This window comes from Adiantum capillus-veneris, chromosome 25 (genome assembly GCF_014529385.1).
Source record: "Adiantum capillus-veneris isolate H3 chromosome 25, ASM1452938v2, whole genome shotgun sequence".
Lineage (NCBI taxonomy): Eukaryota > Viridiplantae > Streptophyta > Polypodiopsida > Polypodiales > Pteridaceae > Adiantum > Adiantum capillus-veneris.
This window is the reverse complement of record NC_140955.1, coordinates 20,551,978-20,579,252: the sequence shown is the minus strand read 5'-3', so window position 1 is coordinate 20,579,252 and position 27,275 is coordinate 20,551,978.

Genomic DNA, 27,275 nt, shown 5'->3' with positions numbered 1-27,275 from the left:
CCTCACTTATCATAACTCTTGTTGCTAGCATACATAATAGCATAGTAATGAAGAAGAAGGAGATGGCAAGATTAAGCATTGAAGCATGGCTCTTGGTTGGATTTGCACTCCATAGCCAAGAGTGTTGGTGTAGGCTCTCAACCTCTACTTGCTTGGAGAGGGAGCTCTTGCACTTTGCACAGCACACCATGAGAGTGTTTGTGAGTGTGTGTGGGTGAGTATACCCCCTAAGCAACCCCCTAGCTTGCTTGGGTCGACCCCCCCTTGTAGATCATGCTTGAAGCTCATTGGACCCCTCCACGCCTAGCTAATCATAAGCAGGAGGCATTACAAGCAGTAGGGGTAGCCTTGAGACAAGTGTCCCCCTTTCCCCTTTGAGAGAGAGGGCTAGATAAATTCTAAATCAATTAATTAAATATCCTAAATTACTATTGGACCCCTTGGGTGGCCAACCAATAGGCTTCAGGCATCTCATGAAGGTGACATAGCTAGGGGCTTGACATGTGTCCCTGCTGCCTCTTCAAGCTTGGGCCTTCCTTGTGTGTGTGAGTGTGTTCTCTCTCTATCCCCTAGGAAAAGGGCTCGCCCCCCGTCTTGTAGGGATACTTTTGACTTTTGGTGCTCAAGCACCTTAGTCATCAAGCATGACAATGCACTTGAACTAGGGGTGTTCCCACAAGCATCTCAGGCAAGCATGTCAAAGCACCTCGAGCACCTTAATCAAGTAGCAAGTCAAGCACCTCAAGCACCTCAAGCACCTTAATCAAGCACCTTGAGCATGGGCCGGGTTCCCGCCTCAAGCTCAGCCCTAGCTTACCTAAGGTCAAAGGAATTTTACACACATTATTGGAGGTCTTCAATGAAGCTAACCCTAAGGTCTTATGCTCCATTGGTTAGCCTTGCTCTTTGATAGACCATCTCTCATTTGGACCCCTTTACCATTGGCCCCGTGTTGAGATAGATCTATAAGCACATATCTATATCTTAACACTTGTTCCCGTTTATTCTCCCACATTAAGTGATCAATTTAATATGAGAAAATCATTTGGGTTGGTTAGATATTAGATTTCATGACATTACCTCTCTCTTGAAATCATAGTCGTCCTCGACTATGAGGTAGAAGAGATAAAGCCTTAGTCATTAGTCAATCTTACTTAGCGGGTAGAGGATCCCTTTTTACCCTACGACATCTTTCCAAGAGGGATGACTAATCCATTTGGTGCTTGGGAGACATAGTTGTTGCAAGCATGTCTCCTCTTTAGTCCATTTCATTCTCCCAAAGTAGAGTGACAAACTCTACTTGGTGTTTGAGAGACGTCGTCATCACAAACATGATTCTAAGCATGAATACTAGCTAAATTTGTGCACAATTAAAAAGAGGACTAGTCTTATAAGACAAAAACATGAATCATTTAAAAGAAATTTGTACATTTGCTTACTCTAATGTAGCATTGTAAGCATCGACAAGGTTCATACTATCCTTAAGCTGTACTCCTTGCATCCATCTAGCAGCTTCAAAAGGATAATTTTTGAACTTAATAAGATACCGTCGGATAATCTTACCATGTCGTAGTACCTTGTCTTCATGCGGAAGGACAGCTTCGGGTTGTAGCACCTCTTCTTGGTCTTCAACTTCGAGAGGGTCTTCAATGATTGGTTCAGTTGGTGGCTCTCCTTTGTAGGGATTAAGTAGGCTTACATGAAAGGAATTGTGTATGAGCCAATGGTTGGGCAACTTGAGTTGATAAGCCGTCTCATTGATGGGCTTCAAGATTTGGAAAGGACCATAGTATCCTTTTGCTAGTTTAGCATAATACTTTTGATGGCCCGTAGGATTTTTGCCCGTCGTTTGCCTTAATCGAGCCTTAGGAAACTTGATTAAGACCCAATCATTTTCTTTGAACATTAAGTCTCTTCTGTGCTTATCAGCAGCAGCTTTTTGCCTTTGTTGAGAGATGGATATAGCCTCCCTAATCTTTTGAAAAGATTCTTGTAAGTCACGGCTATACTCATCGGCGGAGAAGATCTTCCCATGTACTTTGAGTAGCAAGGGACTTTTAGGTCTTCCCTCAATGATCTCAAAAGGTGCTATTCCCGTAGAAGTATGTACAGTATTATTGTAGGCATACTCTACAAGAGATAAGTACTTTTCCCATTGTGAGCGTTGATCTACTTCGGTAACATAAGTCTTGAGTAGATCGAGTATCGTAAGATTGGCTATCTCACTTTGGCCATCCGTTTGTGGGTGGTAGGCCGAAGAGAAATTCAATCTTGTTCCTAGATTTTCAAAGAGACCTTTCCAGAAATTACTGGTCATTCTAGGATCTCTATCTGACACGATGGATGTGGGTAATCCATGGTGCTTGAAAATCTGAGATATGAAGAGAGTTGCCATTTGATGTGCCTTAATAGTCTTTTTGACAGGAATAAAATGTGCTTGCTTGCTAAACCTATCGACTATTGCCCATATTCCTGTATTCCCATGGATAGACTTGGGTAATCCAAAGATGAAATCCATGGATATACTCTCCCATGGTGAATTTGGAATAGGCAATGGCTGGAGTAATCTAGGTGGCTTCCCTCTATCATACTTGGTCTTTTGGCATACTACACATTTTGATACATACTCTTGTATGTCCACTTTCATGGTAGGCCAATAGAAGTATGTCTCTACTCCTCGGAGAGTAGGTTGAATACCTCTATGCCCCGCAATGGAGGAGCATGGGATTCATACATAACTTTCTCACAAAGGGAATGGGTAACACATAGCGTATTGCCGTGGAGAAGATAACCATCCTGCAAGGTGAATGGTTCCTCTTTCTTCCCCAAAGCAAGGGCTGACATTATGTCTCTAAAGTCAGGGTCAGTAGCATACTCATCTATCATAGAGGATAGATCATTGTGAGTAGCTATAGACACCGCATTAACTTTTGGTCATCGTGAAAGTGCATCGGCAACTTGATTGTGCTTACCAGCTATGTGAGCAATATGGAAATTAAATTGCGAAAGAAAATTTGCCCACCTCATTTGTTTGTCGGAAATCTTGGTTTGCATCATGAAACACTTGAGACTTTGGTGGTCGGTTCGTAGGATAAATGGAGTCCCCAATAGGTAGTGCTTCCATGTGTCTAGGGCATGTAGAACAGCTAAAAAATCTTTCTCATAAATGCCCAAGACTCGTTTATCAATATTGAGCCTTCGGCTCTCATATGCTATGGCATTCCCTTCTTGAAGCAAAACTGCTCCAAGGCAATCACCACAAGCATCACATTGGACCTCAAATGGCTTTGAGAGATCCGGAAGCACGAGGACTGGTTGGGAAGTAAGTTTCTCTTTGAGCTTTTCAAAAGCATTTTGCTCCTTAGCAGTCCATACAAACTTAATGTTCTTCTTAGTTAAGTCGTGTAGTGGTCCTGCTACTTGAGAGAATTTTTCTATGAAGCGTCTATAGTATGCGCACATACCAACAAAGCTTCTTAGCTCATGTAGATTTCTTGGGTTAGGCCATGCTTTTATTACCTCTAACTTTGATGGATCCATTTGGATACCATCTTTAGAGATAATATGACCTAGGTATTGAATCTCTTGAAGGAAGAATTCGCTTTTCTTTTGGTTGAGATAAAGCTTGTTCTCCCTCAATGCTTGAAAAATCACTTGGAGATGTTGCTTATGTTCCTCCAAAGACTTGGAGTAGATGATGATATCATCAAAGAACACTCCAGTGAATTTACGATATGGTCTAAAAATTTTCTCCATCAAACGATTGAACGTAGCTGGTGCATTAGTCAAGCCAAAAGGCATGACTAGATATTCATAAAGACCAAACGTTGTGCGAAACGCGGTCTTTAAGATATCTTCATCCACTATCCTTATTTGATGATAGCTACTCTTAAGGTCAATCCTACTGAAGTAGGTAGAGCCTTGTAGCTTATCAAACAGATCTTCTACCCGAGGTACGGGAAATCTATTTTTGATAGTGATATGGTTTAGTGCTCGATAGTCCACACACATACGATATGTACCATCTTTCTTTCGCACTAAAAGGACTAGAGAACAAAAGGGAGAGGAACTAGGCCTCACCATCCCTTTTTCTACTAGTTCTTGTACTTCCCTCATGATCTCCTCTTGTTGAGCTTGTGAGACTCGATAAGGAGGTTTGTTAGGTGGTGAGCTTCCAGGAAGGAGCTCAATGCGATGGTCATCATCCCCTCGTTTTGGAGGTAAGTCCATAGGGATATCATCGATGAACACATCTTGGAATCCTTTTAGAAAATTAGACAAGTCTAACTCTTCTTGATTCCTATTATTTACATTTGATGAAACATTAGTATCTTTTAGAGACTCTTTGACAAAAATCATGTACGCAGAAACTGAGCTCTTCATTGACTTATCAAAAGCAAGAGGATTTACAAGTGGAATAGTGCGACCACGCTCACTAGCATCTATATACATGTTCTTTCCCCTGTAGGTGAAGTAGATTTTCCTTTCAGGGAACTTCATGTTGGCAGCCATGCTATCAAACCATGGTGCCACTAGGATAACATCCTCATGTTGGAGAGGAGAGATGAAGAAGTCTTCTTTGTCGACACAGATTTGGACATGAAGACTCAACTTCCCAATCAAGGGAGTAACGGAGGCTTGTTGTCCCTTGAAAGCTGCATCAGCCACTACTATATCTCCCATCTCAAAAGCTTGAATGCCCAACTTGGTGGCCAACTCTATTGATATGAAGTTGAGAGTAGAGCCAGGGTCAAACAAGATAAAGGCATCATGCTCTCTTACCTTTCCCCAAGCATAGGAAAGTGATGATCCTTTGCAATGAGCATCCTCTTTTGGAGCTTCGATGGTAGGAGCCCTAGGAGTCTCATTGCGAGCATTCTTCTTGGGGCAAGAACGATAGCCATGTGCTTGCTCCCCACACTTGAAACACTTATGGTCCTTGCAAAAAGCTTCAAGCTCTTCAGGAGAGATTTTGTTTTTACCTTTGTAAACTCCCTTCTCCTTGGACCGATTGTTGTTGTTGTTGGAATTGGCTTGGGAAGTATTTTGAACATTGGTTTTTCCCTTTGCATCATTTTTATCTTTGTTTTCCATGGGCTTGACATTACGTCTAGCCCCTTGATGGAAATTGATGCATGAAGAAACCATGGTGTGATGGATTACTTCGCTAATAGTACCAGGCCGTTGAGAGTTGATGTATTCGGCCATCTCTTCAGGTAATCCCGCACAGAATTGTTGCCTTTGCTCGGCAAAGTCTATCTTTTGAAAGACAGTAGCCTTGAGATGTAAATCCCAAAACTTGTCTACATATTTGTGGATAGACTCATGGGAGAGGAGCTTCAAGCTGCGCTATTCGGTAAGCACTGTGTCCTTTGCATTGCTTGCAAGGAATTGCTTCATGATGGAAACTCGTAGAGTTTTCCATGTCTTTGGGGCTTCACCATTTCCACGAAGGCTAGCCCACCATTGACGAGCTGATTTTTGGAAGTGCATAGCTACATGGCGTAGCTTGGAGGACTCTTTGAAGCCCTCATCTCCAAAGGCCGCATCAAATTGCTGGATGAAGGCCAACACTTTTTCGGTAGCACCGAAGGTGCCATCATAGGTGAGAAAAGAGATACTCTTTCCTCTCTCCTTGAACTTCTTTAGCTTTTGTGACCTTTGCCATGCAAGAAATGATTTGCGATGTCCTCCCCTCTTGTATTCTCTAGGAGAATAGCCATAACTTTCATCATAAGAGGAGGAAGGTGAAGAAGAAGGAGAAGAGGGTGACCTCTTCCTAGCCCTTTGTTTCCTCTCTTGCCTTTCAGAGTGATGAAGAGAAGGACTATGTGTTGATCTTTTCCTCTTGGGAGGAGTAGGGGATCGTCTAGACCGCCGTCTTCGTGGAGCCACATCTTCAGAGGAACTTAAACTTTCCTTGCTTTCTTGCTCTTTGGATTCCTCCTCTCGAATGGGAGAGAGTCTTCTTTTGGGGGTCTCTTCAAGAGGCCTCCTAAGCTCTCTCTCCTCTTGGAGAGGAAGGGAAATTCCATAAGCACGAAGTTGTTGAGTAACTTCGGCTTGCAAAGCAGGGTTGCCCATAGCTTGCTGCAACCTAGTGATGAGATAATTCACAAACATGGGAGCATCATCATTAGCACCTTCATGTGCAAAATCAAAGCTATCAATGTTCATTCTACTCTCTTGATTATTGTCAGCCATGTTAACAAAATTTATGTATGTACTTAGTATATGCTTTGGCAATTCAAAACCTTAGTTGCCACTCCTCTTAGCCTTTGAAAATCGGCTCTTAAGTATCTACACCCACGGCTCGAAGTGGTTAATTATAGAGAGTAGAGGAGTAGGTCTAACATAGCAGAGTTTCCAAGGGCTAGCTCCTTTCGGACTTCTTATGGCTCAAAAATGGTAAAGCCGTAGGCAATTCTAAAAAGACTCCATTATTAAGTCCAAAGCTCCCGAGGTGTGCACCATCCCCCACATAGTGGGCTCAACAAAATTGATAATAGATCCCAGTTCCACTTACCCTATTATAATTAACAACATCAACCATTTAAAGGCTACTTAAGGACCTCTCTTCTTAAGATTACTGACAGTATCTTATTTAAGTTAAGAATTATCCTTTCAAAGATGCTAAATGCATGCAAAGAACATAGATTAAGGATAATATGAACCTTGTGAATGATGCTTACAATGACACAAAAGAGTATGCAAATGTAAAAGAAATGCATTTTAAATGATTCATGTTTTTGTCTTATAAGACTCTCTTTTTATGTTTCATGCACAAATTTTAAGAAGTATGCATACTTAGGATCATGTTTGTGGTGACTACGTCTCCCAAACACCAAGTAGAACTTGTCACTCTACTTTGGAAGTATGATATGGACTAAAAAGAGCAAACATGCTTGCGGCAGACATTGTCTCTCAAGCACCAAGTGGATTAGTCATCCACTCTGGAATGATGTCGTAGGGTAAAAATGGATCCTCTACCCGCTAAGACCAATGGACTAATGGGTGAGACTTTACCATATCTACCTCATAGTCGAGGACGACTATGATTTCAAGAGAGAGGTAATGTCATAAAAAATAATATCTAACCAACCCAAATGATTTTCTCATATTCAACTGATCACTTAATGTGGGAGAATAAACGAGAATAAGGGTTAAGATATAGACATGTGCTTTTAGATCTATCTCAACACGGAGCCATTGGTAAAGGGGCCCAAATGAGAGATGATCTATCAAAGAGCAAGGCTAACCAATGGAGCATAAGACCTTAGGGTTAACTTCATTGAAGACCTCCAATAATGCGTGTAAAAGTCCTTTGACCTTAGGTAAGCTAGGGATGAGCTTGAGGCGCGGGAACCCGACCCAGCTCGAGGTGCTTGTCCTGCTTGTCATGCTTGATGACTAAGGTGCTTGAGGTGCTTGATGATTGAGGTGATTGAGATGCTTGAGGTGCTTAATAATTGAGATGCTTGAGGTGCTTGACATGCTTGAGATGTTAGCGTTGCACTTGAGGGGAGAACCCATCCCAAGCTTAAAGTGCTTAAGGGCTAAGCTTGTGGTGGGAACTGGGCCTATGCATGAGGGGTTGAGGTGTCAAAAGTCAAAGATTCAATCCCTACAAGGAGGGGGCGAGCCCTACATGAGGGGGGATGAGAGAGAACACCCACACACTCACACAAGGCATGCATGGTACAAAGAAAGCAAAAGGGACACTTGTCAAGTTCCTCCTCATGTTGCCCTCATTGTGTGCCTCAAGCCTATTGGTTGGCCACCCAAGGGGTCCAATGATAATTTAGGGGATTTAATTAATTGATTTTGCATTTATCCAGTCCTCTCTCTCAAAGGGGAAAGGGGGCCACTTGTCTCAAGGCTACCCTTGCTTCTTATAATGCCTCCTGCTTATGATTGGCTAGGCCTGGAGGGGTCCAATGAGCTTCAAGCATGAGCTACAAGGGGGGTCGACCCAAGCAAGCTAGGGGGTTGCTTAGGGGGTATACTCACCCACACACACTCACAAACACTCTCATTGTGTGCTAGGCAAGGTGCAAGAGCTCCATCTCCTTCTCCAAGCTCCTTGAGAAGTTGAGAGCCTACACCAACACTCTTGGCTATGGAATGCAAATCCAACCAAGAGCTATGCTTCAATGCTTAAGCTTTCCATCTTCTCCATCTTCATTACTATGCTATTATGTATGCTAAGCAAGAAGAGTGATGATAAGTGAGGAATGATGTCTTTCTCCTATGGAATACTTCTTCTTCCTCTTCCCTACCCTCATTCCCTGCTAGCTCTCTCCACCTTCGAAGGTGTTTGAGGTCTTGGGACTGAGGCTTGGGATAGTTAATGCTTTCTACAAAGTGCATGTTATGCTTATTGCAAGAAGGCTAATGGTTTATTGCAAGTAGATTAGTTACTTAATGCAAGTAGATTAATTGTATTGCAAGGTAGATTAATTGTTGCTTTAGGCACAAGTTGATGCATAAAAATATACATCTTCATGTACTCAAATGATAGGGAACACAAAGACTAATGATGTTCACAAGTTCTTGATTGTTTACAAGCTAAGATTGATTATTGATATTATGCAAAAGCTTGGTATATGAAGCTTCCACCTTCATACCGCCAAAGAGGTCTCAAGGAACACAAAGATTGTATTGTACCAAGTCTCTCTTAATAAGAGAATCTATAATACAAATGCCTTTTGGAGGGGGGACCGGCTCCACATAAATCCGGTCCTCAACTGTTGTCAAATTCTCTAAACTCTCTCTCTCTCTCTCTCTCTCTCTCTCTCTCTCTCTCTCTCTCTCTCTCTCTCTCTCTCTCTCTCTCTCTCTCTCTCTCTCTCTCTCTCTCTCTCTCTCTCGCGCGCGCGCGCGCGCGCACGCACAAAAGTATTGCTCATGCCTAGTTAATTAAGTGTTATGATTAGGTTGCTACTACCAATTAAGTTCACCATCTATTCTCTCAAAGTTGCTCACTCTAATTCTCTTAATTCCGCTATTCTCTAAGTTCATAGGCCATTTCCATTACAATTGGTGAAGGGTTTGGGCTTGACATTGGTTGGTCTTCTTGCGCTGTAGTGGGTGAAGTGGGATTTGGAGACACATCCCCCTAGTCGTGATGTGACTCACCTTTTTCTGTAGCCTCTGCTTGTCTTTGTTGTTTAGCCACTTCTTCTTTTGCTTTGTTTTCAGCTTCTTAATCTTCTTTTAGCTTTAGAGATTCTGCTTCCACATACATGCACTCAAGGAAATCCTTGGGATCCTCTGCTCCTTTCCTTGCAAGGTTCTTGGTTCTGGGTCCTCTTATATCTCTTGGAACCCATCTTTGAGGGTCCTCACCTGCAGCTTGGTGGCTCTACTTTTATCTTTCAAATCTTGCCTTCTTTTGCTAAGGTTCTTTTTAGTGTGCGGCTACTGCTTTCTTTTTCATTTCTTCAATTCTTGCTCGTCTTTCTTTGTTGTCTGGATTTCACTGATATGAGCTTCATGGGAGCTTTCTACAGATTCTTCATCTAACTTATACACTCTCTTTGTTGATCGAGTGGTTCTTGGAGAAGGTTGAGCAGCCACAATCAAGGTGTTCTTATCTGGGGCTGGCGGCAGATTGTTGGCCATTCCAATCGCATGATATGCTATTCTTGTCAGCACTTTAGGAGCGCCCAGATATGTGATTTTTCCTTCTTTCTTTGTGCCTTTCAATGTATTAAGCACATTCTACGCATGATCAATTGCCAACTTGTTTGTCGACTTCAACACTTGAGTGAAGGTGGTCGCAACGCATGGTTTGGTGTGGTGTACCATGGCGGTCTCTTTGATAAGAAGTGGAAGTGTTGATGGTATAGGCGAGCTCGTTCTTCCACTTGCCTTTGGATGAGATAAAAAAAGGTGGCAGCAGCAATCTTTTTGGTAAAAGTGCCTACTGTCTTTCTGTCCCTGGCCCGCATCGTCATACCTTCAGTTGGCAGCTTCAGTGCCTCGGACACTATCTCCTTAGTGATTACTACTTCTACCTTCTGTCCTTGTTGATCAGTGATTTGGGATGACCTATCTTCTTTGATCGTAGAGAGTAACTCATATGTCTCTTGGAAATCCACGCCACATGGTTTCGGGTTGTAGAAGTCCCTAAGTAGGCCTAGCCTTCTGTTGGCTTCTTTGGTGTTTGGCTTTGCAGCTACATCATATATCTCCTTTGGTAGCATTTGCAGTTCCATAGTAAAAATTGTGTTGTTGTTTTCTTCAAGCTGTTCTTTTGACAAGTAAGTTGCCTTGTCCGTCTTCACTGAACTTGGATCTACTTGGTAAGGTGGAAACTTCTGCAACTTTTCTTTTTGGGACACACTTTTCTTTGCCTTCTCGAAAACTTGCATTGCTCCTGTTAAGGGAATACAGTGTCAAAGTTAGAGAATTTTGCAAACCGCTCTGAAATGCCTTGAGCCTGAATTGATGACAAATGATGTCCATTTTGCTTCAAATCAGTTTTGGAGCATGCATAGATGCATAAAAACATGTAGAGATTAAAATCATACAGTTCATGCAAAAATCGCAACAAAAGTAAATAATCGCGATTATTTACAGCTGGGATTTTTTCCAACTTTTTGCAATTTTGACATGATAGGCTTGAAATATATGGCATTTAAGTACTTTGAGTGAAGTGTGGGCTCATTTGAGTGCACTGGGTGGAAATGGTGCCAAATTTAGGCTTTCAAACTCTAAAACAGTAGATATAAAGAGATTTTGAGTTTTAGAGATACAAATTTGCTCAAACTTGATTAGTGGACTTGGGACATGATGTTCTTTAGTCTCATACGGTCAAAGTTGCAAATTGCACCCATGTTCGCAAAAAAGTAAATAATCACGATTATTAACTTTTTCATCAAATTGTACATTTTTTTGTTGCAACTTGGTTCTAGGCATAATGTAGAGTCTGTGTGTGAGATATGAGGTGATTTGGATCAAAAAATATGACAGTTAACTCAAAACTTGGATTGAAAAGACTTTGGTGCGTTTTTTTGACAATTTCCAAGTTTTTCTTGATCATTTTGGCTCATACTTGAAATGTGGCATGTAATAGATGTGTACAAGTGAAAGGTGAAGTGAAGAGATCATTTTCAAGCCAAACAAGCACAAAAGTAAATAATTGTGATTATTTACAACAGTCAATTTTTTTGCAAGACTTGACAATTTGATGACCTAGACATATTCAATACATCTAAAACAAGTTCTAAAATGAATTTGGTAAATTTTTGTCGTGTCGGAATCACTTTGTGCTCTTGTCGACTCTGAAATCACAGATTTTTGTTACTAGATGGCATGCGGAGTTGGTTAGTCACTTTTGAAGCTATGGACTTGTCCGCTACATAGTCTTGATGCTACCCATCAAGTTTTGGCCCATTTGGAGTCAGCCTGACTTCATATGTCAAATTTGATGCTTTGTAGCCTTCAAGTTGTTTTTTGTGTAAAGACCCTGTCTATAAGCTGTCCGTGGAGTCAAAATCCAATTCTAGCATCTGGCAAAAACCTAGATTATTTACTTGGGACCCCTCTTGTGAGATCCCCAACCCGCCGACACCAAAGTGGGTTGGGATCATTGACATGTCCCTAGGTCTAATAGAAGTCAGAGTCTCTAAACAAGAAAAATCTAGGGAATAGACCTTTACCATTGACAATGGCTTAGGTCTATAACCCTAGATAAAGACCTAGTCCTGTCACGCAATGGAAATAGGACAACTTTTTTTTGAAAACTCTAAAACTATTTTGGCTCTGTCACTTCCACAATTTGGGCTAAGGTATCCTCAACCAACTCTTTTTTCCCCCTAACATATGTGAGGACACAGCCGCTAGTGGACTCCTCTTCCAAGTGGAGAGTTTTCTAGACGTTGTTAGTGTGCGGGAATAGATAGTTACCTGACTAATCAAGTCCACCCGTCCATGATTGACAACCTTAGTCAATCCCCACTTACCACCCCTGCACTCACACATGATACTTTGTTATTTAATTACTACCACGTTCTTGTCACACTTAAAATAGTGATTCCTTTTATCTTTCATAATAGTAATTCATTAAAACAACCCTTGAAAACAGTATTGAAACATTCTTTTACAAACAAACATCTTTTGACTTAAGACAAGGTACTATCAATCTAAAGTATCTTGGATCAGTACTAGCTTATCTCAAGATAACCTATACAAGGGTGAAAAACGGCACCCATTCCTTATTTATAAAAACCGGGGTGGAAAAGACATCACCCAAAGTCCGGGCATCCATACGCCAATCAGTTGCCCATACAAATGGGTGGTTCCTCTAGGATAAAAACAATATTCTAAGTAGTATCCACAAACATAGACATGCACAGGTAAAGACTCCATGTACATGGAGGTAACCGACTCATCCATGGTGGACTCGCCATCATTACTCATCACCTAGAGTAAAATATTTCAAGGAATCAGAGGTGTCTTGAGACAAGTTGTCTTAAGGATGATCAAACATTCTTTCCTAGGTCAACCAGTCTTAGCCCAGAGAATTCTTTCCTAATTACAAACAATGCTCGTTGGTTTCTTGGAAGTTACCTTCCATTTTTGGCCAGTTATTCCTTTTTTGATTCTTGCTTACTCCTTACATATGCAATGTTAACTTATAAAAGAACTTAAACTAATTAAAGACTTAATTGAATAAATGGAAACCCACCTGGACTGATCAACCATCTACTGCTGTGATGGCGTTGAAGACTCTCCTCCGTAGCCCTACTACTAGGCCCAGCCTCATGGTCATGGGATACCCTAGTCCTTTTGTGTGTTGTGCCTTCCTCATTGGATTAAGGATTTTCTCGGGCCCTCTTCGGAGCCATAGTGGTAGCCTTATAAAAGGATACTTAATCGATTGGAGAATTAATCGAATAATCTCTCCTATTTCTTTTACCCAAAAATAGGGATGATTTTTGGACTAAGTAAATATCTTCGATAAATATCTGGCTAAGATATTTTTTTTTAACTTCCTAGTAGTATTATTGTGCTCCCATAATTATTGGAGCTCTTTTACTAATTTTCCTATTTAATTTCTCTTCAAAAATATACTTATTTGGCTTTAGTAATTTATAAATTACTTATAACTCTAATAATTATCTTGCTTTCTTATAAACTGATTTACTAATTTCTCTTCTCAATTTATAGTCAAAATCAGACAATATTAGCTAAGTTGTATAATTAGGTAAACTAATTATTTGTGCTTAAGGTAATTATCTTGACTTTATAATTCTATTTACCATCTTTGGTAATTACCATGTACTTATAAAAATTAATTTGTTAATTTTTCTTCTCGATTTATAGTCAAAATTAGGTAATTTTAGCTAAAGTAATTAGCTAAACTAATCATTTGTGCTTAAAATAATAATCTTGACTTTCTAATGTTGTTTTCCATCTTTGGGAATTATTATATAATTATATAAATTAATTTACTATTTTCTCTTTCCAATTTACAATCAAAATCAGACAGTATTAGCTAAGAAAATTACCTAACTAACTATTTGTGCATGACCTATTTATCTTGGGTTTGTAACATAGATTTCTACCTCTAATAATTACTATATAGTTATCTAAGTAATTTAGCTAATTTCCCCCTTCAATTTATGCTAGAAAATAGATAATGTTAGCTAAAGTAATTAGCTAAACTAATTATTTGTGCTTAAGATAATTATGTAGACTTTTTAATGTTGTTTTTCATCCCTAGTAATTATCATGTAATTAAATAAATTAATTTACTAATTTTTCTTTTTAATTTACAATCAAAGTTAGACAAGATTAGTTATGATAATTAGCTAAACTAATTATCTATGCTTGACCTATTTATGTTGGGTTTGTAATAGTAATTTCTACCTTTGATAATTATAATATAATTATCTAAGTAATGTAGCTGATTTCCTCCTTTAATTTATGCTAAAAAAACAAACAATATTAGCTTAATTATGCAATCTTTATAATATAGTTTTCCATCTCTAATAATTACTATGTAGTTATATAAATTAATTTAGTTATTTTCCTTTTCAATTTACAATCAAAATCAGACAATATTAGAAAAGTTAATTAGATATACTAATTGTTAGTGCATGATCTATTTATCTCAGGTTCCTAAGCAAGATTTCTACCTTTGATAACTACTATATGATTATCTAAGTAATTTAGCTAATTTCCCCCTTTAATTTATGCTCAAAAACACACAATTTTGATCTAATCAATTAGATAGAATAATTTGTTGTGCATGACCTAATTATCATGGCTTGCTAGCATTGATTTCTATCTTTGATAATTATTGTATAATTATCTAAGTTATCTAAATAATTTCCCCCTTTAATTTATGTAAAAAAACAACTAATCTTAGCATAATTAAATACTTAGATTAATTATCTCTTAATGAGTAATTTATCTCGTGTTCCTTATAATATTTTGTAACTATGATAATCAACTTAAGAATTTTTTAGCTAATTAAGTAAGTTTCCATCAATTTTTTGATTGAAAATAGCTAATTTTTTCTGAATTAATTACAAAAACTAACAAAAAATTTCAAAGATAATTTTTGTAGCTTCTTAATAGTCTAATTCAGCTTTGATAATTATCTTATACTAATCTAGGTTTAGTTAGTATAATTATCCTTAATTTAAGACCAAAAAGATTAATTTTAGTCCTAATATGGCTTAAAAGTAATTAGATTGATATCCCTAATCTTAATCTAAGTAATCAACAAAATATTAACAATTAAGAGAGTAATTTAGAGTATAAATAAATTTAATCTTCTTAATTAATTAGATTAATTAAGAAAATATAGATAAATTAGCATAATTTTGCTAATTAGAAAGGGATTAAGCTAATTACAATGGATAATCAGCTAGAGGTTTTCTCTCTAGTGATTTTGGGTAGAGTTTCTCTCTATGTGAGAGAAATGGCCAGGACTTCGAGTTTGTGTTCAATTATAAAGAGAGGGGGACCTATTTATAGGTTTTTAGGGTTCATAGGCTTTTTCTAGCGGCAGTTACTTGCACTTCAAGGTAGCCCCCAGTCTTCCCCTAGTGCCACCTGCTGCTAATTCTAGCCTAGCAAAGTTCATAACTGCCCCACACATCTCCCCAGATACACGAAATTGAATCCTGCTAATTTTCAGACCTATCACAGCTTAATTTATAAAATATGTATAAATATTTGTAATTATTTGAAAAGTTATATTATAAAATTTCTTTTGCAACAATGATTACCAAGACTTTTACAATTTATTTAGTTAATTTAGTTAACAATATAAACTTCCAGTGGCCATAACTATGCCTGTTTTTGTCGGAATCCTGTTCTGAAAATTTCAAACCATAATAAAGTCATGATTACGATTCCAAAAATACCAATATTTTCCATGGTTGGACAATTTTGCATTGCTTTCTTAACAAACAGATCAATTTGATTAGACTTTATACAATTTCTAAGGTTTCAGGAACTGGAAACCTTACAATCACCCTACCTTAAGGAATTGAGATTTCCTCACCTCTACCAAAATTGGAAAAATCTTTGAGAAATGATACTTCGTCCTCCCATGTGGTGTCTTCAATGGGATAGTCCTTCCATTTTAGTAGATGCTCTTTGATTACTCTGTTTCGTAGACTTCATTCCCCTAGTATCGAGAATACAATCTGGTTGGAGTTCAAGAATTCCGTGTTTTTGCATCACAATCTATTCGTCATCTAGAGTGTGATTGGGGTTTGGGATATAAGGTTTTAGAATACTGATATGGAATACATTATGAACCTTGAGGTGTTCAAGTAGCTTTAGTTCATTGATTAACTTTATCACTTCATAAGGTCCACAATATCTGGGGCTAAGTTTTTTAAATTTTCCCAAAGATAGATTGCTTCTCTTTGGCCAGACTTGAAGGAATACTTTATCCCCTTATTTGAAAAACCGGTCGAACCATTTTTTATCAGCATAATGTTTTTGGCGGTCCTTAGCTACTTGAATGTCCTGTTGTATGGCCCTAGTTTGGGCATCCATCTCTTCCAGCATTTGTTCTGAAGCTTCTACTCGGGGTCAGAAAAGTTTAGGGATGATATACATTCATGCCCATAAAGTGCATTAAAAGGTTACATCCCAATGCTTTTATGGAATGATGAATTATAGGCGAATTCCACCAAAGGAAGAAATTGTATCCATTTTTGGGTTCTCTACTACAGTAAGCTCTAAGGATTTCTTCAATAACTTGATTCACTCTTTCTGTTTGACCGTCAGTCTGAGGGTGATAGGCTAAATTGAACATAGTTGGGTACCTAATGCTTCAAATAAAGATTTCCAAAACTTTCAAGTAAATTTTGCATCTCTGTCACTGACTATTCTTTTTGGAAGCCCGTGTAATCTAAAGATCTCTTTGACAAAAAGATGGCTTATGTCTGATGCAATGTAAGTTGTATTCACAGGCATCAACTGAGACACCTTGGTCAGCATGTTCACTACCACCATAATGGAATCGTAACCTCCTTGAACGGTAGGAATGCTTGTTACAAAGTCCATGCTAATGAGTTCCCACTTCATTTGAGGAATGTGAAGGGGTTGAAGTTTCCCTAGCATCATTACCCATTCAGCCTTAATCCTTTGACAGTAAAGGCATTGTTTGATGTAGTGAAATATATCTCCTTTCATACCTGGCCAAAAATAGATTTTTCTCATGGCATTAAGGGTCTTTGCATAGCCAAGATGGCCAGTTGCTGGAGCATTGTGTCCTTCATAAAGGATCAACTCCTTTAGGGTTGAGCTCCTAGGAATGTAAAGTCGCTGCTTGTAATAGAGAAGCCCATCTTCAAGTGAATAACCCTTGATTCTGTCCTTCTCTTTCTCCTCCAGGTCCTTTTGATTGATAACCTGTAGGAATTGTAAATAAACCTCATCTTCCAGGGAGGCTTTCTTAACCTTGTCTAGGACTAGGTTATTTAATGTGGAAATGGCTCCAAAGAAAACCTTGAGGCTAAGGGCATCAATAACCACGTTCTCCTTAGCTGGTTTATATTTTATTTCAAAATCCTACTCTTATAGGAGTCCAATCCATCTTCATTGTCTCATGTTGAGTGTTGCTTGAAAGAAAATCCACTTCAAATTTTGATGATCACTGATTAATTGAAACTTTCCCCCTAGAAGATAGTGCCTCCAAAGCTTGAGAGCATGGATGACGGCTAGGAGTTCCAGATCGTGAGTTGGATAATTTAGCTCATGGATTCTCACTTTCCAAGAGGTGAAGGCAACTCCTTGGCCTTCTTGGTTTAAGACTCCTCCTATAGCAAGGTTGCTTGCATCAGTTATTACTTCAAACTCTTGAGTGAAGTTAGGGAGTTTGAGTGCAGGGCCTGATGTGAGATTTTGTTATAATTTGAGGAAACATTCCTCCTGCTCTTTTTGCCATGTAAGTTTGACTGTCTTTTTAAGTAGCTCAGTTAAAGGCGCGGTGATGACTGCGTAATCTTTGACAAAGATTTTATACCATCTTGTAGTGCCCAAGAATTCCTTAATCTCCCTGATCGACTTGGGTTGTGGTCAATCTAATATGTCCTTAATCTTTGCGGGGTCTACAAAGATTCCTCCAAGGTTTATAATAAACTCAAGATAGCTAACTTCAAGAGTAAAGAATACACATTTACTCATCTTAGCATACAATTGATGTTAGCGTAGAAGATGAAGTACTTTACGTACATGGCCTTCGTGCTCTTTTTCATCTTTGGAGTACAACAATATATCATTGAAAAATACCAATACAAAATCATCCAAATATTCTCTAAATATATCTTGCATGAGTCAATTAAAAGTAGCCGAAGAATTTGTAAGACCAAAAGGCATCACTATGAACCAATAATGCCCGTATCGGGTGTTGAATGCGCTCTTATAAATATCTGCTTCTTTAATCCGGATTTGATGGTAGCCTGACCTGAGATCAATTTTTGTGAATACCTTGGCACCAGGTAATCTATCAATCAATTTGTCGATGCGAGGAATAAGATACTTATTCTTTACAGACACCTGGTTAATTCTCCTATAATCAATGCAGAGACGCGAAGATCCATCCTTCTTATTTTGGAATAAAACAGGCGCTCCCTAGGGTGAAATACTCGGTCGTATGAATCCTTGTTCAATAAGCTGAGAAGTTGTTCTTTCAATTCAGTAGCTTCAGGGAGTGGCATTTTTTAGGGTCTCTTTGAAATTGGTTCACTGCCTAGAAAGGTTTCTATTTCATGATCTATGTCCCTTGGGGGAGGTAAATTTGAGAGATCTTCCGAAAATATATCCAAAAATTTCTTAAGCCATTCTAGAGTTGGGTTGTTCTTTGAATCATCAGTCTTGTTGAGTTTTACTACAAAGATCTGCTGCCCCTTTTGTAACCCTTTCAGAAGTTGACTAGCCTTAACTAAATGAGCCTTAGGCTTCCCATTGGATCCTTGTACTAATGTTTCTTCACATAAGTGATTTTTGAGGATAGGTTCCCTTGAGCACAATGAATGTGGCCTTGATTTTTTATTAACCAATCCATTCCTAGAATATCGTCATAGATTCCTACTGATAGGCTCCGAAAGTAAGATGAAGTAAGGGTTCTTCCTAGTTCAAATTTTACTTCCCCGGCTGTAAATTGAGATAGAACCTCTTTCCCATTTGCTAGTTGTACTACTAATTCCTTGGTCGGGTATTGGTTTAATCTAAGCTTCCTTAAGCATTTAGGGGAGAGAAAAGAGTGTGTACTGCCACAATCTATAAGTAATTCAAATTGTTCACCTTGTTTATTTGCAGTGGTTTGGATGATTGCATACTATTGCCGAGCTCCAGGGTTATCAATGGTGGAAAAAAGAGTAGCTCTTTCATCTTATTCACTCATCAGAGTTGGCTCTCCCACTACAGCATAGGCTCTAGATCCTCTACCTCCTCCTCTATTTCTTCCTCCTCTTTGATTATTTCCTTGGCCTGACTGAGACTGAGGAATGGTCCCAGGAGCCACTCTGGGATTTTGTTCCTTGGGACATCTGCTCTTGTAGTGTCCCATTTGATTGCATCCATAACATCTGATATTTGGAAAAGTATGTTCTATATTTGTTGCAGCAGTTGTTACTGCCCTTCGTTGATTTCCTTGGTTGAAATTTCCCCTCGCCCTTCCTCTGAAGTTATTATAGTTATGATAGTTCCTTACAAGGGGGTTTCCTTCAACCGCAAGTGGTTTAGCTCTGAGAAGGGCATCTTGAATTGGTGTGGGCCTCATAGCTTCTAAGCGTGTACTTAAAGGTTTGTTAAGGCCCTGGCAGAAGCGAGCAATCTGTTTTTTTGTTGTCATCGTTGGTGCATTGTGCTGTAAAGACACATATTTGGTGTAGTATTCCTCTAAAGTAAGCCCTAACTGTCGGAGGGTAAAAAATTCATTCAATCTTATAGCTTGATGTGCCAGAGGAAGATATCTCTCTTTTACTGCCTGTTTTATTTTCTCTCGGGATGGACTAACAGAAGGATTATCCCTACAATGTTGTTTCCACCAGAGTTTAGCATCTCCAGTGAGTCAAAACATCCCCAACATTGCTTGATTTTCTAAAGCATTTCCTGCCGCTATAGGAAATAGTCGTCCATGGCATCAAGCCAAGCTTCAGCATCTCGTTCTAAATTAGGTCCCTTTCCCTTGAAGGTCGGGAGTTGGGCCTATTTTAATAATAGTTTCTTCTCTTGGGTGGGAGTGTAAAGCCTTTTTGCATTGCCCTGAGATTTTAATTAATGAAATTATTTTAGTGCTAAGAAATAATGTTTTTGTTCATGAAAAATTCCAATCTATGTATATAGTTACATGAGAACAAAAATCCAACAATCAACATAATCATTCCCTTGAATTAAACAAAACATGACATTTTCATAAAACCATGGTATATACAAGAGTTATACAATCACTGACTCATACTATGTACAAGATGGTAACACTCCTATACCAAAATCTTTTGAACTATTGGTGCGTCTGACAGGGAATCAAAAAATATAACATCTTTTGGTCCTCTAAACTTAGGGCCTATCCTCATGGGTTTGATCCTACCTGGGTATATAACTATAACTCAAGAGTTTCCGAGGTCGAGGTTTTTTGTTGCGGTTTCCAAAGAGTAAATCTTGTAGCTTGTGTGCTCTTTGCTTTATTGTACCATCAGGATGCTTTGGCATGCTTCTTTCCTGAGCTGTCGGTATCAATGATGATAATTTTTGAGCTTTCACTTGCCATTGGTATCTTGGTTTTTCTTCAATGAAATGTTGTGGTTGAGTGTTTTGAGACTTAACTCTCCAACGCTTCATCGGTTTTATGGTTTGTAAAGAAGATAAGTGCTCCTTTTTCCTCCAAATCCATTTTGTTTTAGGTTTCCTGCTCAAAGATTCTATTCTTTGTGTTTTGAACCTTGGAACCGTCTTTGGTACAATAGTTGAGGTTTTGGGCATACAGATTTGACATGGTTTTTTCTTAAGTTGTGCTATTGGTACCCAGATATGCCTGACTCCTTGCATGATACTTGTAGCATTTTCTTGTTGATAGGATGGAGAAGATTGATTGCTTTGTTGTTTGTTTTGCTGGTAATCTCTTTTCCATTTTTCTTTGCTTGTGGTGCAATTGGAACGATGAGTTGTCCGTCTTTAGGTGATAGCTTAAGTTGATTGATATCCCAATCTGGTATTGCTTTGTATGTCCACATCCATGAGATTCCAAGAATCATTGTTTCATTCATGTGTTCATCTGGTAAGCATACAAATTGATGAGGGCATGAACATCCATGTAATATCACGTTTAAGTTGACTACTTTCAGTGTCGGTGTTGGTTTCTTGTTGCATCCTTTAATTGCTAATATTCTTGCTGTCAAAGATTGATTCGTTGTTTTCTTGTACATGGAATAACTGACTGCATCTACTCCAGATCCTGTATCGACCAATGCATTTGTGCTATGATTATTCAGTTGTATTTTGATGCGAAGGTCCATTCCATCTAACCATTCATCTACCCATTCATCATCTGTTGACACTGCATCCTTCTGTAATTCCCATAGTCGTTCATCTAGTTCCAGAGTGTTGATGGGAATAGGTATTTGTTGATTTTTGAGAGCAGCTTTCCTTTTGAGTACTCGAATTTGAGCTTCTTCTTGGGCGTCATCAATAATCTACTATCGTTTTATCTTTCTTTGCTTTGTTGCATGCATCTTTTCTAGCAATTCATTGGTTAGCGGAAAATTGTACTTCCTTAAACGGCATTCATTAATCCAATTAGCCATTGGTTCACCATCTAGAGTGGACAACTTAACTGCTCCACTTGGAGATACGTCTTCAATGATAAACGGTCCATTTCCCTTTTTCTTAAACTTAGGAATGTGTTGCTTAAGGAAGTAGATTAAAACTAAGTCCCATTTTTTGAAGGTGTTTGTAACTAGATGGGGATCAAAAAATTGTTTTTGTTTCTGCTTTTGTGCATAGATGTGAGCTACATCTATTAGCCTTTGCTCATTAAGTTTCTCTAAATCTTCAAGCTCTCTGAAAATTCATGTCTTGTCCACTCAAGATTCGTTGCTACCCTTAATGTCGGCGAGATAGAAATTCTATCGGTTGTATGACATCAAGACCATAAACAAGGTTAAAGGGTGTAGCATTTAAAGCTGTCTTGAATGAACCTCTATAAGCCCATAGAGTGGAATGGAGATTCATTTCCCAATCAGTTCGTCCTGAACTAACCACTTTAGTCAATACCAAGCTAAGAATTTTATTCGTATGCTTAGCTTGTCCATTTTCTTGTGGGTGATAGGGAGCCAATTTATTATGGATGACCATAAATTTATTAAGGAGACACTCAATTACCTTGTTGAGGAAATAAGTTCCCCTGTCACTGACAATTTCTATTGGCATTCCATATCTTGTGAACACATTCTCATACAAGAATGTGGCTGTGGTTCTGGCATCATTCTGCTTTAGCCTCTGCCCACTTGGTCAATTAGTCCGTAGCTACTATGATATATTGAGCTTGGGTTCTATAAGCAGGTGGTTGTATTGGCCCAACAAAGTCTATACCCCATTTTGAAAAATCTCTAGCTCCCATCATTGGTCTTAAAGGCATGCTATCTACACGGGTTGGCATTTTTGCTCGTTGACATGCATCACACCTTTGAACATATTCTTTGGCATCTGCAAAAAGTGTTGGCCACCATATTCCTGCCATCAAGATTGCTCTCATGGTGGTTTCACTAGAAAAGTGACCTCCAGCTAATCCATCATGTGCTTGTTCTATAATGGGAATATATTCGTCTTCATTTGCACAAAGATATAGATGTTGATTCCATAAGAGCGTAGTCTCTTGCTTCAGATTCAATTGCTCTTTGGCGGCGTCTACTCATATCCTCAGGAAATGTTCAGCTTGATAAGTAATTAACTAGACACTTAGGAATGAGTGATGTTTGGAACAATGTCACGTGAGGTATGGGTGCTTGTTTCTGGCATTGAGAACACTTTTTACAAATGAGTGAACATCACTCCTCATAGTTGGCCAAAATACTCAAAGTCTCAAGATCCGTTGCATAATTTGGTCTTTCGCAAAGTGAAGTCCCACTATGGTAATATGTGCTTGACTTAGGTATTGGGTTTTTTCCTCAGGATTAATGCACAAAAGCAATATTCCATCTCGATTTCTTTTGTATAGCCTTCCAACTAGTAATTAAATTTCTCAATTAATCCGGTTGTAATAGGAAGTGGTATTTGTGAATCCACTTGATCTATGGTCATCAACGATACCATATTTTTTGACCATCGGGGTATCATTTCCACGGAGAACAGATATGCATCTGGTAGATCATTGTCTACTCCCATTGGAGGTTCTTCTGATATAATCCTTGACAAATGATCTACTCTTTGACGAGTAGTACCCTTTTTAACAACTACAAGGAAATCAAATTCCAAAAGAATGATGAACCATCTCACTGTTCTTCCTGTGTTGCATGGCTTGTTGACCAAGTACAATAAGGCTTGGTGGTCCACAAAGAACACAAATTTGTTAGCTAATATGTAAATTCTATACTTTTTTATGGCATAGATCATTCCTAATCCTTCCCTTTTGATGGTTGTATAGTTTTTCTCTGCCATATTCAACTGTCTACTGGCATAGGAAATAGGAAAATCATTTTTCTCGTCGCCCACCCAATGGAAAAATTGGAAGCATCAACATGTATGTGGAATATCTTATTCCAATCTGGTGCTTTCAATATTGGAGCTGAAATGAGAGCTTGCTTAAGCTTCATGAAGGATTCTTCACACTCATCAGTCCATTCAAAGAGTGTAATCAAGATGTACATGGGTTTTTCAATTATAGCATATATGTAAATGAATCGTCTATAATATCCACAATGTCCCATGAAAGTTTGAACCCTTTGACTGTTGTCGGTCTAGGAAAATCAACAATAACATGAATTTTATCCATATCAGTACCTATGCCATTTTTAGACACTATATGTCCAAGAAGTTTTCCTTGTCTTCCAATAAATGTGCACTTCTTAGGATTTAATCAAATCATATAAAGTCTACATTTTTCGAATACCTTTTTGAGGTGTTCAAAATTATTAGCCCCGATTGATGAATATACACATAAATCATCCATATATACTTCCAAGAGATTCCAAGATATTCTTTAAAAGCATGGCTCATCAATCTTTGAAAGGTGGCAGGAGCATTAGTTAACCCAAAAGGCATAACCCAATAGGAAATAATATCCCATTCATTTGCAAAGGTAGTTTTATGTTGATCTTTAAACCAAAAGTTTATTGTATCCCAAAAAGCCATCTAAAAAGCTATATGCTTCTTTTCCTGCAACTCATTCTAAAACATGCTCAGTGATTGGAAGAGGAAAGTTGTCTCTAATGGTAGTTGCAGTCACTTTCTCGAGATTGATACATACTCCTAATTTTCCATTTTTCTTGGGTACTACCACAATTGGAGATACCCAATTTGTGTGTTCAATTTCATAAATGAACTCGGCTTCCTTTAGCTTTTCTATTTTTTTTATTTTTTTTGAAAATGTCTCATTATAAGTGTATGGATGTTGGACGAGTACGCCGCGACGAACGTCAGCACAACGAGAACTCACCTACCAAGATTTGTCAGCTAAGGACGAAGCTCGACCCGCAGGCGCATGGAAGCAAGCATAGGGTGTCAACCTACACTCAACCAACTCCTAACTAATTCCTACAAAGGTCTCTACCCAATGTCTAAGCTACAGCCTTCAGGAGTGCATAAAAAGAAACTTCCTACAACGCTTTCTAGAGCCGAATACCCATCAAACAATCTCAAAACACCATACAACTTGAAGGAGGCCCTACTAACACCAATAGGTCGCTCTCCCTAAGGTGTATGAATCAAAATCCCAACCCAAAACACCTGGTGCAAAATCACGTAGGATGTCTGGCCGAAATTTGCAGGTCGTCGTTTTCGAAAACTAAAGTGCCTAATGTGTAGCTCTACTCAATGCGAACTCATGGATATGCTGCAATGCAAATTCGGACAATGTATGCTCACCGAATCACCAGATGAAACTCGTTGATGGAGCTCGCAAAATCGGACCGTACGCACGTAATGTAGATATTGGCGTGCAGCTCTCGTCAGGGACAATACGCTGCACTTCTCTGTACTCGATTCCGACAATCGGTGCGTGCGTAGCGTCAGGATGAAGCTCTCACTCTCTCTCGTACACAGTACGCTCACTCACAGACTTCAAAACTTTTTTAAAATGACAAAAGGTCCTTTATTAAGGTCAAAAAGTGGTATAAATACCTTACAATTCTCAAACAATAATGTTTCAATTTAACCATCTACTCAATCTAAGTTTCAAAACTGGGATACAATCTGGAAACTTCTGTAAGCCCCAATATTTACAAAGGTGAAATGTCGAGTTTTCTCAATAAATGAATAATTACAAAAAATAATAATCTGTTGAGCAATCATTTTTCGTAGGGTGTGTCCAGCTTCTAACACTCCCCCCCTCCTTGCTCATGTCGTCCCCGACATGGCTATTGAACTGCTTCTTCATCTTAGGCTTTCTCTCATCTTGAGCAGTGACTCATATCTTGCATGTTGAGCTGGTAGTGTCGGGCTGAAAATATCAGTGCTGATTGTGAAGAAGCCCGTGTAGAAAGCTTCTTCAAAGGCCTGGAGGTGATAGGATGGCAAAAACATGATCCTTTGATAGAATGCATGTATCACCTCCTTGGAAGGCTGACCAGACAGATCGTATGCATATCTGTATGTATCTTGAAAGAAGAAGATACTGTCTGTTGCTTGACCTGATTTGAACGTCTCAAAGACTGCCAAAAGTGTTTTGCAAATCTTTCTCATCATTATGCAAGATAGGTCAGTCGAGCCAGTGAACAATTTGATGGCGCTCGTTAGCGTTTTCGCCATGTATTGAACACTTATTCTCTCACCTGCCTTCAAGCCTGGAAGCTTCGGATAGTTTAGCCAAGTAGGTTGGCTTCTTTGCAATAGCTCCTTGGCCTTCCACGTTCGCATCCTTGGTAGAAGGAAGAAACTTAGGTTATCACTTATGACTTTTGGTGCCTCTACCACATGGATTAGGTACTGTGGATACTTTGTCATCCATGCCTTTCTCCACCTGGGTTGAGAGTCGACTATCAATTTTACCCCTTCAGGCTTGGAGATGTCTGCTATGTATAGTGGCACTATTGGCTCTTCTCTGATTCTTTTGTTGATTGTGGCGGCTTCGTACTTTAGCAAAGGATATGGGAGAGAGGGCTGTAGCCATTCACGCCGAAGGTTGCTGGCGTCTATCTTTTGAATCGTCATTGATTTAAAGACCCTCTGCTCCCATTCCAAGGCTTCTTTGGCCATGTCTCTGATTTCCGCTTCTATGGCCTTTCGTAGCTTCTCTTCTTCTTCTTGTGTTAAATCTTGTGGCTCTTGAGAGGGTCCTACAAGGATTTCGTCTTGCATGGGTGTGTCCACAGGATCTGCCACATTCTCTAAATCTATTCCTTCCATAGCTGCTGGTCCGATGCTGAACTACTCTGCTGTCTGCTGGCCTCTCAGCTCTTCTATTTGCTTTTGGAATGTCTGCTTTTCTGCCTCAGCTTGCTCTCCCATATTCACAAGGAGGTCGTTCAAATCGGCATTTATCTTCTCCGCCTCCTCGAGATTTCTCTTGATGGTTTCCAGCTCATTCTGCATTGCCTTGTGCTCTTCTTCCATGCGGGTTTGCATGACAACGGACCCCTTGGCCATCATCAGGCTTTGCTTTTTCTCTAAGGTTAACTCCTTCTGGAGTTCTTTCATTTGCTCCTCATAAAGCTGACTCTTTGAAGTGGTGTGAGTCGAGCTAGTAGCTCTGACTCTGGCAGGAGATGCCCGTAGCCGTTGGATGGTTTGATCTTTAACTTTAATCTAGTCCTTGAGCTCAATGACTTCATCTTGGCTAGCCTCCTACTCTATCTCTGCCTTCTCTTTGGCATTCCGCATGGCTTCCACTTCCTTGGACTCTTCACAGCAAGTTGTAGGGTTAGGTTGTCCCTCTCCCTCTCTGCATCTGTCAATGACTTGCTGAGTTTTCTATATTCGTCTTCGGCTCCTCGCAGTCTTTGAGTTGCTTCCTAATTTTCTCTTTCCACCTCCTAGCATCTTTGCAATGCCTTTGCCAAACTGGCTTGTAGCTCTGTTTCTCTCTCTATATGCCTTTGGCTTTGTTTTTGTAGAGTGTCGACTTCAGACTTGATCTGCACTTCAGTGGCTTTGAGATTAGCCATCTCACTTTCCGTGGCCGGTGATTGTGCCCTGAGCCCGGTTAGCTTGGTCATCACCACATCCCAATCATTGGTGGGTGGCTGCAGGTCCACTGTATCAGTGGCCATCTCTTTTAGCTCCACTAACCGCGGTTAGCTCCACTAACCGCAGGCTCCGCATCTGCTCTTTGGGCCCTGTGCTTGCCAAGTCAAATGCGATTGTGGCTGCCTCTTCTTTTGAATATCCAGTAGCTAGTAGATCTAGAAACGTGTTATACCTTGCTTCATTTGGCTCTGGCTGCTCACTTTTAGGCTTAGCTTCTTCTTTTTGCTCTTACTCTTGGCTCTGTTCTTGCCTTGAATCTTCTTGATCTTCAGATTTGTCTAGCTCCTCCTTCTGTTGAGTTTGTGGAGGGCTACGAGGAGGTGGTGATGGCGGTGGGCTAGACTCCGGGCTGGAAGGTGGAGTTGCAGGCTTTTTCTTCAAGTCCCTGTCCGCCT